This window comes from Netta rufina, assembly GCF_964035555.1.
Source record: "Netta rufina genome assembly, chromosome: 5".
Lineage (NCBI taxonomy): Eukaryota > Metazoa > Chordata > Aves > Anseriformes > Anatidae > Netta > Netta rufina.
In genome coordinates, this window is record NC_140128.1 from 64,955,088 (window position 1) to 64,971,190 (window position 16,103).

Consider the following 16,103-nt stretch of genomic DNA (forward strand, 5'->3'; position numbering starts at 1 on the left):
TCCACTTCAGGACAAGAGTTATAAAGCATGGAAAAAGTAGGTTATGTACAAGGATAATTGTTCTAAATTACTAGGAAAAGCAGAGACTCTTCAGGTAATTGCATAGCAAAAGGAAGCTTGCCATCCATCATTCTCTTTCTAGCTGCAAAAGTTTTGCACAGTTTTACTTCCAGCATCAGTACGACAGGTAATTTTGTATAAGGTACCTATGAAACCAATTAGGATCTCACAGGGCACCAAAATGTACAGCAAGCTGTATCCAAGCTGCTGACAGGCGCTTTCTCGGAAAGCAATCCCCTATAACTAGCTCAGGCACAAGGACGAGGGGACAAAAGCGCGATCGTTTGGCTCATTGAACACCGTGGAAGCCTGCCCTGACTCTGATCTGGTGTGTGCCGCCTGTTCAGGGAGCACAGAGCTACACCACGTGCTCGCCAGCACAGAACCCTCTTCTCATTTGCGCTCAGGCTGCAAAACTCCAGAGGTTTTAAAGAGCACTGGTAACCCAAACCACACTAATTCTCACTTCTGCCTCTTTATCATCAAGAAGCCTAGAGAAAAAACATCGTTGCATGCAAAGGAAGACACTGCCTGGGGATGCCGCTGCGCTTTGGCCTCCGCAGGCGGCAGCCGGGCGGTGTGTGCAGTGCGGCGCTGGGCACGGCCGCTGGCTGCTGCCACGCAGGGAGCTCCACCGGGCACAGCTCTCTACTAGGCTACGGCTGAAGCTGCCACCAGGACCTGCCTGTCTCCCTGCTGGAGAAGGCGTGCGTCAGCTGTCACCACTAGAGAAGTCCTCCAGGTTAGTTTGCTGCCCACCAACAGTGGGGGTTTCTTTATCCGGGGGCAAATCTTTCTCGAGGACAAGGCATTTCACTGATGAAGATATCTGAGGGCACCATCTAAATAAAGAAAGCATTTAACTGATAATATAAGCTGCATATCTGGCAAAGAATTCCATCTCAGGAGATAACAAACACTTTTCATATATGAACTGGTGACCTAAAAAAGCTAGTGCTTGAGAGCCTTACTGATAGATGAGAAGAAAGTTGTGTCAAATCATGGTAGATACAACAGAGACTGCACAACACTCAGAACAGCGGAGCAGCTTCAGAGGAAACTCTATGAGGAGTTCACAACTTTGTAAAGCTCTTCTCATAAAACCAATCCCTCAGTACTGGCAGTACAAATAAAATAATGACAGCAAAAGACAAATAAAATTGCCCAGTTACTTTGCTTGTGTGTAGGGTAGACAAACAAAGGTTGTCAGAGACATCATAAAGTCCTCCTCAACATGACTGACATCTAGTCTGGGAATACGGCTTCCTAAATCATTGGGTTGAGAATGCTCTACCAACATTCTTTCAGCAGCTTTGGAGCTTCTTTGTGGTTTTGTGGTGGTTTTTTTTGTTTGTTTGTTTTTGTTTGTTTGTTTGTTTGTTTTTTGTTTTTTTTTTTTGTTTGTTTGTTTGTTGTTTTTTTTTGTTGTTGTTGTTGTTGTTTGTTTTTGTTTGTTTGTTTGTTTGCTTGCTTGGTGACAGTGAGTTTTATTTTGAACAAAGAAGCCAGGAATACAGGTCTCAAAGGTTTACAGCAAGATATTGGGGCAGATGCTTCATCTGATAGCTGAGTGCATTGCTTCTTGCTTTAATCATTGTAAAAATAAGCAGAAATACTTATTCTTCCTTTCTGTCATGTTTAAAAGGGGGATTGTTTGCTTATCTTTTTCATTTGGCACTTAATGCTCCTGGTATTTTCCATTGATAAATGTAGAGAGATAAACCAGTTGTTACTGTTCTAACAGCCCTAATGCTGAGCTGCCAGTCTTCTAAACACCGCACCACCTGCCTGAATGTATAAAATACCCTTAAACGAGATCCTAAGTATTCATGGAATCACAGAACGATTGATGTCAGAAGGGACCTCTGGAGATCGCCTAGTCCAACCACACTGCCAAGCGGGGTCACCTAGTGTATGTTGCTCAGGATTACATCCAGGCAGGTTGCACAGAATCACTTCCAGAGGAGACTCCACAGCCTCTCTGGCAACCTGTTCCAGTGCTCCGCCACCCTAACAGTGGAGGTGAATCCTATTAGGACTTTTTGAATCCTATTTGGACTTTTTTTTTTTTAAGCTGGTGACTATGAAACCTCTCCACTCCCTGCTAGCAGAACAGGCTATTTTTAATCAGATCCTTAAACATATCCACTGAGACCAACAGAAAAAGCTCCCCACATCTTCTGACTTCATTTTTGTTATGAATTTAACAATATTGAATTTATATTCCTGAAACAATTTGAGTATCCACTGCCTGCAGGGGACATGAGACCCCACCGGTTAGCAGAGCAGAGGTGGCCCCTCTGATGTGGGTCCCACATAGGTGGCATTAGGAAACACCACTGATGGCAGCAGCAGTGGGACTGGGCCAGCACCGAGCTGTGGCTTTGGAGGCTGCTTTCCATGGTTTGCTAATGAAATGCAGATTTGTTGGCAGGCAAAGAGGAACATAATTGCCTCAGGTTGTCTCTTAACTAATTTCACTTTTTCTTCTGGTTTCAGACAATATTTGGAAGCTATTACAGCAAATTCAAGAGTGAAACCAACCTGCTCATCTTCCCCGCCTGGGGGTTTGGCCAGATCAGATGCAACTGAGCTCCTTCTCCAGATGTTTCCTGTGCTAGGCACCAGGAACCCATTTTCCACTGCTGCCAGTGCCTCCCAGCTGAGCATGCCACAGCCATGCCCTGCGATGCGGCACTGCGGAGCCCTGCAGAGGCAGCTCCTCCAGCACAGCGGGGGCACAGTACCTGCCAGAGCAGTCAGACCAGCACTAACCCTGCTGAAGCAGGGAAGCAGGAGTTATTTATTCAGACTTATATGACAATTTCATGGAATCATAAAATATTCAAGTTGGAAGGAATCCACAAGGATCATCGAGTCCAACTACGGGTCCCCAAAGGACCAAAAAAAAAAAAAAAAAAAATCAGATCTTGTGTCTGAGAGCAGTGTCCAAACACTTCTTGACCTCCAGCAGGCTCGGTGCAGTGCCCACTGCCCTGGGCAGCCTGTGCCAGTGCCCGACCACCTCTGGGTGCAGACCCTTTCCCTAACCCCCAGCCTGACCCTCCCCTGTCCCAGCTCCATGCCGTTCCCTCAGGTCCTGTCGCTGTCCCCAGAGAGCAGAGCTCAGCGCCTGCCCCTCCGCTCCCTGTGAGGGAGCTGCAGGCCGCCATGAGGCCTCCCCTCGGCCTGCTCTGCCCGGGGCTGAACAAACCCAGGGACCTCAGCTGCTCCTCACACGTCTTGTCCTCCAGACCCTTCACCATCTTTGTTGCCCTCCTTTTGGACACTCTCTAGCAGCTTTATGTCTTTCTTATACTGTGGCACCCAAAACTGCTCACAGTGCTCAAGGCGAGGCTGCACCAGAGCAGAGAGGGACAATCCCTTCCCTCGACTGACTAGCAATGCTGTGCTTGATGCACCCTAGCATATGGTTGGCCCTCCTGGCTACCAAGGCACACTGCTGGCTCATGTTCAACTTGCTTTTGACAAAAATCTACAGATCCCTTTCTTCAGGGCTGCTCTCCAGCACCTCTTCCCCTGTCTGTATAACCAGGGTTGCCCCTTCCCAGATGCAGAATCCGACACTTGCTCTTGTTAAACCTCATACTGTTGGTGATTACCCAGCTCTCTGATTTGTCCAGATCTCTCTGCAAGGCCTCACAACCCTCAACAATTCCACCCAATTTGGTAACATCCATGAACTTGCTCAAAAAAACTTCAAGTCCTTCATCCAAATAGTTTATGAAAACATTGAAGAGGACTGGTCCTAAAATGGAGCCCTGGGAAACCCCACTAGTGACAGGTTGCCAGCGTGATGTAACCCCATTTACAAGAACCTTCTGGGACCGATCTGTCAACCAGTTGCTCACCCATCTTATTATGCTTTTATCTAACTCTATTCTGGTCATTTTGTCCAGAAGGATACTGTGAGATACAGTATCAAAAGCTTTGCTGAAGTTCAGAAGGATTACATTAACTGACTTCCTTTGGTCAACTATCTGGGTGATCTTGTTGTAGAAGGAAATTAGGTATTTCAGACATGACCTTCCCCTCATGAACCCACGCTGGCTCTGACCAATGACTGCATTGTCCTTTAGGTGGTTTCAGTAACTCCCAGAATAACATTCTCCAGAATTCTCCATAATTTTACCAGATACTGAAATGAAACTGACAGGCCTGTAATTCCCAGGATCTTCTGTCTTGCCCTTCTTGAAAATTGGGACCACATTTGTCAGCTTCCTGTCAACTGGGACCTCTCCAGATTCCCAGGACTGTTGAAAAATAATTGAGGGAGGCCCTGCAATGACATCAGACAGCCCTCTGAATACTCTGAGATGAATCCCATCAGGAACATGGGTTTCTGTGCATCCAGGTGGAGCAGAAAATCCTGCACAAGTTCAGGGTTATCTGGGAGTTTACCATTCCCAGAGTCACAGTACTCAAACTCAGGGCACCTGGGGTTGCAGAGCCCATCACTGGTGTTAAAGACAGAGGCAAAAAAGTGTATTAAACATCTCTGGTATGTCTATGTCCCTCTTTGTGAGGTAACCATCCTCACCAAGTATTGGACCAGTGTTTGCTCTGCTCCCTTTCTCATTAGCATACTTAAAAAACCCTTTCTTATTGTCCCCCACACTTCTAGCCAGCCTCAACTCTAATTGAGCTTTGCTACCTGGATTCTCTCTCCACAAAGGTGAGCAGCATCTCTACAGTCCTCCCATGTCACGCAACCTTGCTTCCAGTGGCCATATGCTTTCTTTTCCACCTAAGCTCCTGAAGGAGTTCCACGCTCAGCCAGCCTGGCCTTCTGCACCTCCTGCTTGACTTTCAACACTTCAGAATCGCCTGTAATTTAGGAAGGTGTATTGTAATTAGCCATGTTAGAGTTCATGACAATCTGTGAAAGAAGCCCATAATGCTGAAAAATGTCACGAATCAATCACAGTCCCACGCTACCCATCCCACCCACAATTTGGAGTCTATAGCTGCAGCGTATTTCTCATGCTATGCTGACAACAGCCCATTTGAGAAGAAGAAGTAAAGAAGCCATCCCAGGAATCACTATTACATCTGCCTTAAAGGCTTTTTCTACCTGGTGGTCTCCTATCCAGTTACTAGCTCTCTGTGGTTGCACTTAATTTGTGTGACACTGAACTTGTACAAAGTCTGAGATAATTGCCTGACACTACATTATCAGGAAAGCTGTTGCGAGGTACAAATGTTCATGTTTCTGCCCTGGATCGGGTCTTCAGACTCTTTATATGGTAGTAGTGGCTTTCTCCCTCATCTTTTATTATTAGGATTCACGTTTAATACAGTAGTTGCAATAATTCACCAATAGCCTATTATTCTTACATACAGAAGTCTACAAATAAAATATAAATGTGCAGTTTTGGTATTATTATTTCCAGCTGAAAATATTTGTCATACCTTTTTAATGGATTATTCCACATTTTCTCCTGTTCTTCATAGTTATGTCATGTAATAACATATGCAGGTTTGCTTGTTTGCTTATAAATTTTGCCACTATGTTTTAAATCAATGTTTCTCAGAAATGCTTTTTCATGCTTTATAACCTTATCGGTATAGTCTTATCTTTAAAGAAACTATGTCAGAGGGAAAACATGCAGTGATCATCACCTTTACAAGGAGATTAAAACCCCGCAGCTATTTTTTAACCTTTTCATTTTATATAGTACTCTTTTTCCCTGTAAATACTTAAGTATCTTAGTAATGGACCTTGCAATTTCTCATCTCTAGAGAAGAATTACTGAGCTACTTGGAGTCCTTGCAAAAGAAGATGGGATTTTACGCCTCTGGGATTGCGGGTATTTTTCCTTCATGTTACAAAGGGCAAGATGTGATGCTGCGCCACAGCAGCTGACATTCAAAGTTATGTGGGGGACACAGCACAGCTACATGTAAATGCATTTTATCAGTCAGTTTTTGTAGTCAATTATTCTAAACATCAAACCTAAGAAACCCGCGGCTAAACTTATAAAAAACTCTTCCCATCAAAGGCAAAAGGAGAGGGAAAGCATAAGAATCACATCGGGAGTCGCTGTAACAGGCAGCATGACGTGCTCCCCAGGAAGCACTGTGACTCAGATGTCCCTGCAGCGTGCTCCTTGGTGGGACCAGGGCTGTGTCAGGGTGGTCATTTAACACCACCAGTGGTGGCCCAGCCCCATGCAGGGTCTGTGGAGGACCGAGAGGTGAGTGGCCTTCTGGCCAGCACCCAGCACTGCCGTACGGCAGGGACAGCTGCCTTCCTTACTATTTTGCCCTGACACGGGAGGCTGGGAATAGGTGCTATCTCCAGACCTGAATGGGGGATTCTTAACAGAAGGAAACTGACTGCATTTCCAAAGAGGTTTTTGTACATTTGACTTGCTAATGAATCATTATCTCGAGCAGTAACAGGCATAGTTGTTCGTTTCTGGTCATCATAACCTGTACGATGTGCTCTGTCAGTTAAGCTGACAGTTCTTTGCAGTGGTCTGCTTTCAGTCTGGACAATGCCTCCTGCCTTCCTCGAGCACCAAACAGATAAACTCTGCCAGCCCTGAATCTTCTGTCTTCAGAGTGGAAGGGGAAAATGTGCTTTTGGTCTCCGTCTCCACTTGCACAGCCCCTGGTCGGTAGTGATCATGCTGCCAGCAAGTGTGGTCAGCGTGTTATCTGTGCCCTCCTAAGCAAGGCTTTGTGTACTGTAGCCTTGGACCTGTGCTGATTTCCAGGTAGGAAGAAAGACAGCAGTTTAAAATTAAGCTGTCAATACTACTGAATGTTGGGTGATAACACCTACTATTAAATTCTAAGTATCCTGGACAAAAATCTTCAGGGATAGACAAAATTAGGGCGCATATTATGTGGATACATGCATTTCATGATTAATTACTTGTTCGGTATTACCTGTGGCCTTGGAGTGTTGAATCATAGAATATCCCAAGTTGGAAGGGACCTGTAAGAATCATCGAGTCCAACTCCTGGCACCACACAGGTCTACCCGAAAGAGCTGCCCAACTAAACATAGAATGTTCATACATGATTTTGAAAGAAATAATCTATTAGAATTTAACCTAAAGCCTAAAAGGGATATGACATGTTTAGTAACAGTGTGATAATAAACCTCTGTTCTCTTTGGAGTAGATTTAATTCTGCAAGAAGTTGTACTGTAGGCATCTTCTGTTGTGGAGCTGGTGGTGTGTTTGGGGACACTTGGAGTCCTCAGACCACAGCAGCTCAAGGCTCACCCAGTCAGACTCTAAAAGTCAAGACTGAAGCCTACAGTGAGTGAGCACAAAAATGTTAATTTGCGTGTTATAACCAAATCTCCAGGAAGATTTATTTTACTTTGGCACTCTCAACAGGCGGAGGCACATACACAATCAAACACCACACCTGTGAAGGAGCAGTCATGGTACCTAGAAGGCCTGTTAGGGCAGTTGGCCCAGTGCTATGACACCTGCAAAATTTGCAGTCAATTTATACCACCTCATGCATTTAAAATGACACATCTCAAGCTCACTATTTTTACTCTTTTTTTTTACTATTTTTACTCTTGAGGGGGTGCCACTTTTGCACACTCTTTACAAATCTGTTCATAACTATGCAAAATACAAGGTAATAGGTGAATATGACTACAGACTGTAGAAATTACATGTGCTGGTATAACTGCCAGCCATCTCCTTCTCTAATCCTTGTTGAGGTCTTTATTCAAAACGCTGCAGGACCTACTGAAGTTTGTCAGTTTTTTATAGCATCTCACTGCCTGCTTAGCAGTGGTAGGGATGGAGTTTTAACAGTGTCCCACAGTAAATTTGCTCCAGTCTGCAACTGCTGTGCAGGTCCCTGCATTATTGTTGGGTACTGAGAAAAGTCAAACACATCTTTCATTAGGACTGCTACAGAGTGCTCAGCAGGCTTGTGCAACAGCCTGAGTCATCACAGAGGATGATTTTAGAAATGCTAGTAACGCAATAGTGGGTTTTGCTGATTTTCTAACAGCATGCATACCTCATGCAGACATGCTCTTGGTGTGCTTGACTTCTCCAATCTGACAAGTCTACTTTTTAAAATAAAAGCCATTAAAAAAATCCTATTGTAATGTTCAAATGATCACATACACTGGAAGATTCAAAATCCTGTGTTGTGGGATCATACAATATTTTACCATTCATTCTGGGTTAAAACTGTTGTGAAAGCAGGTCTGATCCTACTACCAGTCAGCCAGCCTCCTCAGAGAATTAGAAAACCTCAAGAAGTCATGACAAGTGTCCAGAAGCCCAGGTAGGTGAAACCTTATTGTGATTTTCTTGGGCACAAAACATGCTATCGGCTTTCCAAGGAACAACTTTCACTTAGAAAGATTGATTATTTCTGGCCTGGATGTAGAGAAGAAAAGGGTAGTCTTTACAGCATTGCCTCTTGCAGGCATGAGTAGAACAGCAGAGGAGTTTGTTCATTGTTCAGGAGGGTTTGTTTGTTTGCTTATTTTTTGTTTTTCTGCATCTTTGTTATTGACCTCAGGCTGATCCACCTGGGCAGTCAGGAAGATGTCAATGGTTCTGCCCACATTTCTCTTCTCTATGGAAAAGTAGCAGAGGGAAGATCCGAGGGAAACCCTTTCTTTCCCATCTCTGACAATGGGAAGGACACTGTCTCCCTCTCCCAGATGAAAGGAGAGCCATAATTGCTATGTGCTATGCTTAGAAATGAGGTGGTCCAGGAAAATGTCTCATTAAATACTTCTCATGTTTCAGATCCCTTTTTCTGCTCCCTAGCCTGTCCTTGTTCTTTGCCAGAGGATAATCAATACAATTCAACATACCTTCATTTCTGTTTGGAGTGGATACTTCCATATCAACCATCCCCCAAGTGACTGCATAAAAAGGAAGAATAGAATAAATATTTGTTTAGGAGAGAAAAGGCATGAAACAGGGTGAGAAGTCAAAGAGATGCAGGGGTCCAGGAAGCCTTCACATCAAGGGGAAAGGGAACTGCTGTCCATGCGTGGACTCATGCTGGAGGTGGAAAGAACCCACTGGAAGATGCCTAGTGCCTTGAAAACACCTCTGGCAAATTCTACACTGAGTGCAGTGCCAGAGGTACCCTGCAGGCTTGCTCTAGAGCTTGTAGCAGTGTAGCCCTGCAACATGGCGTTACCACGGCTAGTCACGGGCCATGAGCTCTGCACTGAATTTGCAAGGGCTCAGCTCTGATGCTTGTCCCAGAAGACTTCAAAGAATTTAATGCTACAGAAACTTCACTTTTATGATCACACACACACACACAAACACACGCAAATGTAAAAAGAGGCTTAGTTAAGTAGTAAGTGAGATTATGGAAAAGTATTATGCATCAGTTGTTACAAAGACAGCAAAAGGAATATATGTTGGCAGATGTAGGTGCTATGCAGAAGAAGCCAGCATGAGCAATCTGCAAATGTGATCAGACCTGTGAGGCAGGCAAGGCATTTCTCTCTTATTTACAGGTGAATAAAAATAGGAGGCTCCAGCTTCACAGCCCAACATGATAATCTTCACACATTACTGCAAACTTACTGAGCCAAAATGCATCTACAGCAGTGCAAAAATAATAAAAACAAACAAACAAGAACACTCAAAAGTTGTGCAAGTCACAAGATTGTGCCAGGTAGTCACAGGGGACAAAAAAAAAAAAAAGCCTTGTATAGATGCTAATATATTTTTCTTGGAGGCTTTTGCTGGTATCAGGAAAAGCCACCTCCAGAAAGATACTGAGGTGCAGGAGAGAGCTGCACAGTGGAATGGGCATAAGCACAGGAGAGTGGGGAGGGGGATGAGGCATCCCCCCCAGTCAGGCAGTGCCCAGTGTACAGCCTGCTAGAGAAGGGTGACCCAGGAAGGGTAAAAGACAGCTTCTCTGCAATTTTCTGAGATGGATAAGATAAAAAATAGGATTTATATGAACTCTGTTACATGTTCTCCCAGAAATATGTGTGCAGGAGAAAAGCAGAAAGCAGTTCTGAGCAGAATGCCCCAGAAAGGCAGAACTGTCCCCTACCTCTTTTGTGGAGAGCTTTCACACACCAGGAAAGAGAGTGAGAGAATGCATGGACAGTCAAGGCACAAAACTGATAAAATCTACTCAATCTACCCACAAAAGCAGTTTATACTCATTAAAAAAAAAAAAAAAAAAAAAAAAAAAAAAAAAAAAAAAGATGCTGAATGATAGAAATATATTTATCTGTCTATAGTACTGGAAAGTCCATATGCATAAAGTGTGATTTCCTCAGTGGTATTTTGATGTGTGTAACCTTCCATTTCTGCATACCTCTTTGGTATTCATTTTATTAATTGCCATAATAATACTGTAAGCAAACTATCAATATAGCGATTATTTTAGTTTAAAAAATTAATGAGGGCCTATCTGAATTTATTTTTACTTTGTCATTAATTCATGTTAACCTGAACTAGCAGTGTGTAGGTCAGTCTTGAGTAAGAGGAATATAGTGGGGATTTTTTCCAGTGTTTGCTCTTACTGCTCTTCTATTTTTAAAGTTCATAATAAATACAAACAACCCACTAATGATAAATAAAAATATCACCTGAAATGTTTTATACTTTGTTTTTCATTATGAAAACCTAAAATATCCATGTAGTCTCCTGTCCTTAGGGTGTTTTTTTCTTTGTTACTTGCCTCTGAAACACGGAGGAAAAAGACATTTTAAGCATCAAATCATCATGCTTATCTTCGCAGCAGGAAATGTGTGTGCTTGAAGACAGCTGAGGATTGCTATCGGATCTCTCTCTTTCAAACATGAGAATTTACTGCCAGCGAAATTACGATAGAGGCCTCACCACTGCATTCAGGCATCGCTGGTGGAGATGCAGGCAGCCAGCACACACTAGGGGGGCGAATCTCAGGGCTGCTGGCCAGTGGGACGGGGATGAGGAGGAAGACTGAGGCAAGGCAGGGGCAGGAACAGGGGCACGAGGCTATGCTGGGACTGCTCGGGGTGCATTTTTCTGTGCAGCCTCCCCCGTGCTCCCTGCACACCCCTCGGGCATGGACAGCACCCTCCGGCCCCGCGCTGCCATCCTCTGCGTGGCCAGGGTGCACAGCAGGACCGCGGGGCACGGCACAGGGACAACGCGGCATCTCTCGGCACACGGAAAGGGCTGGCTGACAGCAAGAGGGTGAAATACTGCAGGGTTATTCAAATAAGAAAATGTATTGCTCCCAAAAATGTGCCAGCACTTAGCAGGGTATTCAAAGCCCATTATTCTTCTGGATTTTGCATTAATCTAGGATAACTGGTCCCTAGCTGTGAGTTTGCAGGGGGTGTCCTTAGTTTTCGTTCAGGGAGGTGGAGAGGGGAGTAAGAACTTGCACACTTCTTGCAAGAAAATAGAAGTCTCTGGAAACTGCCTGTTTTTTTGCAGTAGCATTCACAGCATGGTGTACGTCTCGGATGCAATTAAAGCAAAAATTGGCACACATCTCCTGGGCTTTCTGTTGCACACCTTCCAAACAGGCATGTCTTGAGTACTCTCATTCCTGTTTTAAATATTCTCTTTCTCGTGGTTAGGTGGAAATCATTACTAGTTTCAATGATGTCTTTCATTCCATGTAAAATTTACCCTTTTCTATCACACTCTGAAATTAGCAGTGAAAGGAAAATCCAGACTAGGGGTGATGAATGCTAAGGTAACAGCACCACAGGACTTTGCCCTCGCACAGCAGCATGTATTTCCTCCAGATCCTTCCAAAGCAGGTAAGAGTTGTAAATGGTGTTGACTTTTTTTTTTTTTTTTTCCATTGAAAGGGGCAACCACTGTATTTGTACTATTTTACCTTATGAATAGTTCAGCACAAAGGCTATTTACAGATACTTTTTTGGTATTTAAATCTCCATCAAAAAGCATTTCTTTAAAACATGTTGGAGAACATTTGGGTTCCACTTTTATCTTTTCTGTTCTCCACAGGTTTTTTTTAACTCCTCTGGGTTTCAATTAGCAGCCATGGGAAACTCTGTGAGTCTCCTGCCTCCCTGTGTTGCATTAAAAAGTGACACAGTGTTGTGCAACCTTCAATCTCCCTTTTGAATAATTCATACAGCTCTGTAGGGTAGGCCAAGACTTCAAACGAATGTTATGGCCTGGTTTTCCTTAACCTAATGCTTCAGGTGGAAATTGGGAACAGGCATCTACATGCATTTAGTCAGAAAGGCCTGCAGGGACATGTTTGGGAGCAATATTTACCTGCAGATACATACAGACACTGCAATAAATACCTATTTTTGTCTTTATTTAGGTAAGAGTGTGCAGAGACATTCTTGTTGAAACATTTCAGTTCTTAAAGATATTTTCTGCTAAATCTTAGTGAGATTTATATAAAGAGAATGAATGTACCTGAAGGGCTCCTGCTGTTTGATACATGTGTAGCTAAAGCCAGAGACTCCCCCCCCTTCAGCCAATGAACTCACTAAGAACAGGACTTCTAAGCATGAACATGACTCTGAGCATGAAATCGTCTTCAGAGTATTTCCAGAAGCAGAGTTGGATGTATATATGCAGCTGGACTGCTAAACTGCACGTCATCAAACATTAAAGGTCACTTATAAATCCATATTTTTTGTTTGGCAATCAGCAATGTTTGTTGCACTGCAGATATACAACAGCTGTGTAAAGCTGCGGATGCTGCTCTGAGGAAACACAGGCACCAGTCTGGTTTTCTGTTTGGTGAATACGTCCAAAAAGATAATCACATGCACACTTCATTAAATCATAGATCCTATAGGTGGAAAAGACCTTTTTAATCTCCCTGGAACAAGCCTAATTAAGTTCAGTTTTCTATTAGATCAAGGAGATAGCTACAAGCAAAAGTGTGAAAAACAATTAACTCCTTAAAAGTTCAAATACATTCGATCGACAAAGGTAACGTTAAACAAATGTTAAGGATGCACGGCTAGGAGCTCTGAAGTCAAAATCATCAAATATTCAGGCAGCACAAACAACCCTGTGCCTGCTCCCTGTGAATTCCCGGATAGATTTTAAATGTTCCGTAGTCTCTCAATTAATGCTATAGATCGGGGGTGACACTGCTTGAAGCACCTGCTGGCTCTCAGACTGCCTCACGTCCCCGCAGGCTGCAGGAGGGCTCTGCCCGCACCCTGTCCTGGAGACCCCACTGGGACCAGGGGCGTCAGGGGGCCGGGGGGTCTCGGTGGCACCGCTCCCCCAGGGCTTCTGTGGGGGCAGTGGGGGCAGGGGGGGCCCCATGCACCAGTGCTGGACTTGCGAATCAGCCACAGATGGAAACCAGATACAGAGAAAGCAGAGGTCTCCTGGAGGAGGTGGTCCCTGTGGTCTGTTCCAGGGCATCCCACTGGGTGGGTCCAGCAGTGACACGGGCGGCGCTGGCGGTGTCAGGAGCAGTCTGCCAGCTGGGGCACGCCGAGGCCACCCACACACCCCTGACACGTTCCAGGCCCAGCAGCCTGGGGCAGCAGGGACACTGGGTTTAAAAAGGAGACCTTCAAAGGATGCAGCTAGCACAGTTTCACAAGTGTGAAACAACTTCAGTGGAAAACATCGAACACTGCACAGAACGAGCATGGTTAATTGCTCACGCACCAGTGTGAGCTTGGGTAATGCGTGATGGAAACCAGCCTGCAAATGCCTGAGCAGAAATCCTGCTTTTGGTGGCACTGCTCTCTGGCATACACTGCCCAAAAGTTGGAGGTTACAAATGTTCTGGGTGTGGTAAACACAGACCTGCTGAGTGAGGCAATAGGAGTCTGTGAGAGGTACCTGGATACATGCCATGATGAACCATCACAGACAGAATGCTGGAAGGTGCGTGAACTGATTCCTGCTGCAGACCGCCAGAACATCCTTGTGATTTATAATAGGACAGAAGATGTTTTGCAAAGAGGAGCCCTGGTAGGAATGGTATATGCTGGAAGGGTTATTCTGCCACTACTGAATTATCGTCAGGGTTTGTGATCACCATATATGAAAAATTTCTAAAATCAAGATATACTGCACCCAACATGGAAAAAGTTATGTATAATGTAACATTTAGAGTTTTTCTTAGAGCTGGCTCACAATCTCTCTACAAATATTTGGCTCAAAGTGAGAAGAAAGGAAGTATACCAGTATTATAAAACAGAATAAGCAAGATGGCCTAGATAATTATAGACATGTCAGCCCAACATCAATGCTGTAAAAAATAACAGAACAGCTGTTATGGAAGTTAATCAAGAGAGAGCTAAAAGAATAAAATATAGTCAGTGCTGGTTTGCAAAACTAATTACCCTCCTTTTGGACAAGATTCCTGTTTTAAAGTCTCACAGGGTGCTCCAGGAAACATCATCAGCATCTCTCAGGGCCAGCATTCCCATGCCCCACAGCCATCCCTGCAGACAGGCGAGTGACCAGGGCATCCTCACCTTACCATGATATTTTGAAACCTTTTAACCAGTTGCTTTTTAACCCACTGGGTTTGTGATGTGTTGACTTTTTTTTTAACCAAAAACACCGTGTGTGATGGTGGTGCCTGTCCTGCAGCACGGGGACAGAGTGCCCATCTGTTACCAGCAAGTGAATTAATTGGGGTCGGTGCTGCCTGGCTGTGAGCGTGCTCCCTGCATGATGATTTTGGGCTGATACCATGATGACTGGGGAAGATGTGTGTTACCGACAGGCTGAGTGGGGCCGGGAAATCAGGGTGCCTTGTCCAAATAATCATTCCAACATGTCCACGTGCAGCATCGTGTCTGAGGAGAAGAAACCTGTCTGCAGGACTGAGGGACCTGTGTTTGCAATTAGCAGGGTCAAAGGGGGTCGTGGGGCCTTGCAGGTAGCTGGTGGGATGGAGCTGTCAGGGCCCCCTGGGTGAGAGGCTCCCTGCCCCGAGCAGGGTCCCTGGTGCTGAGCAGGGAGCTTTCCCTGCCGGTGGGCTCAGCTGCAGGCGGGTTCTCTGCCGGCCACTGCCAGTGCAGAGCCACCATCACCCGGCCCAGATGGGGTGCAAAAAACTGGGGGCAGGGAAACCAGAATGCTGAAAGTGCTAAAAACCAGCATCCGAGGTCCATCCTGGTGGCAGCAGAGGGGAGGGGAGATGTGCTGCTCTGGGCACACCTGCTGCAGGGCATAGGGCAAAGGGGATTTTCTGCTCAGCAGGGGGTCGGGGAGGCCACAGCTTGGTGCTGATGCAAGAACTGGACTAATTTACCATGGATCTGGGCATTTTTTAATTATTTGTTTTTCCTCAGTACTCTAAATCAAGCAGGAGTTAACCAAAGGAAGTCTTGAGGCGTCTGTAAGGCAGAAAGTAACACTGGTCCCTTCTGGCTTTATAATCTGCAAATCCACTAAGCTGTGGATAAAGCTCAGGCAATGAATCTGAACAGTTAACAGGTTAATTAGAGACCAGATTATTGTGCTTTAATTGAGAAAGAGGAAAAGGACAGTTATTAAGAGAATTAGACTTGACTTTGCGAGAAGCAGTGGAGATTTTCAGGACGAGACAACTGCTCTCCCCCGAGGGGGCTGTCAGGAGGCAGCTGCACGCAGGTGAGTGGGAGCAGACACACAAAGACATCCACTGGCAGCTTTCCATGTGAAATCCAGCTCCTGTTCATGGGAAATGAGTAAGAGAGAACGCGTGGATTAATGAGAACAGGCTCTAATGAACTGAGGTAGACTACATAAGGTGGTCTTTACAAGACAGAAAGAAGCAGAGGAAAAAATATGGGTTGAACTGCCACTCTTTTAGGCTCGGTGACTCTCAGCCTTCCCCCAGAGCTGCTGGGAACACCAGTCACCAAAATGAGCACAAGTCCTGTGGCTGGTGAGCCCTGAGCAGTGTGCGAGGCCGGAGGGGTGACTGGCAGGGCTGGCACTGCTGACAGGCACCCCCTGGGGCCCAAGGGGTAAAATGAAGCTTTAAAGGAGAGGAGGGACCACTTTTTGTTTGTTTGTTTGTTTGTTTGTTTTTCTTCTTCCTTTGGAATACAAGTGCAAGGTCTGCAGTTTGACCTACAAGAG